This window comes from Triticum dicoccoides, unplaced genomic scaffold (assembly GCF_002162155.2).
Source record: "Triticum dicoccoides isolate Atlit2015 ecotype Zavitan unplaced genomic scaffold, WEW_v2.0 scaffold59314, whole genome shotgun sequence".
In the NCBI taxonomy this organism is placed as follows: Eukaryota; Viridiplantae; Streptophyta; class Magnoliopsida; order Poales; family Poaceae; genus Triticum; species Triticum dicoccoides.
In genome coordinates this window covers 326,247-327,578 of record NW_021284603.1, presented here as the reverse complement: position 1 = coordinate 327,578, position 1,332 = coordinate 326,247, and positions in this window count along the sequence as shown.

Here is a 1,332-nt window from a genome sequence, read left to right as displayed (position 1 = left end):
GGGGGGGGGGGCACGCACCGGAGACGCGTGCTGGGCGTTTGCAACCGCCTCAACACTTCCAGATTTGTGAGAGGCCGCCTACGCAAGATTTGACGGTATGCTAGCCCCCGGAGGCCGTCGGCCACAGTCGTAGACGTGCGAAGAGCAATCCGCGTAGAGGGAAGTGTTCAGATACTTCTCCATCACAAAAAATTATGAAAAATTACCATCAGTCCTATAGCACATGTGCCCACGTTGTGTAAAAAACTCATGATTTTATCGCGCTCCAAGTATTTAATAATATTCACGCTGCATCGTTACCGCAGAACGTCTACTACCGTTTCATTGCCGTCCGTGAGGGGGGCCACAACCCGGAGACGCGTGCCGCCTCTTCGGACATGCCACAACACCACCCCGCATGTATGAGGTCCCGGTATGACGCTTCGGTGGCATTGCTACCCCCCCAGGGCCCCCGTCCCGCCTAACCCTGTAGCGTTTGACCACGGGATCTAGCCCTTTGACTTTGCACGGACGGGCTTTGACCATTGGACCGCTCCACCCGGTTGTGTCGGGTCGGCCCAGAGGGACACCGGGAAGCAACATCCGGGCCAGGCCCACAGCTACATCCACTCCGTGTAGACCCGATGCGTCCGTTTCCCCCCTCCAGGTGCCGGCGGCGGCGGCGGCCGTGAGGGGGGGGCGCACGCACCGGAGACGCGTGCTGGGCGTTTGCAACCGCCTCAACACTTCCAGATTTGTGAGAGGCCGCCTACGCAAGATTTGACGGTATGCTAGCCCCCGGAGGCCCCCGGCCACAGTCGTAGACGTGCGAAGAGCAATCCGCGTAGAGGGAAGTGTTCAGATACTTCTCCATCACAAAAAAATATGAAAAATTACCATCAGTCCTATAACACATGTGCCCACGTTGTGTAAAAAACTCATGATTTTATCGCGCTCCAAGTATTTAATAATATTCACGCTGCATCCTTACCGCAGAACGTCTACTACCGTTTCATTGCCGTCCGTGAGGGGGGCCACAACCCGGAGACGCGTGCCGCCTCTTCGGACATGCCACAACACCACCCCGCATGTATGTGGGCCCGGTACGACGCTCCGGTGGCATTGCTACCCCCCCCCAGGGCCCCCGTCCCGCCTAACCCTGTAGCGTTTGACCACGGGATCTAGCCCTTTGACTTTGCACGGACGGGCTTTGACCAGTGGACCTCTCCACCCGGTTGTGTTAGGTCGGCCCAGAGGAACACTTTGGAGCAACATCCGGGCCAAACCCACAGCTACATCCACTCCGTGTAGACCCGACGCGTCCGTTTCCCCCCTCCAGGTGCCGCCGGCGGC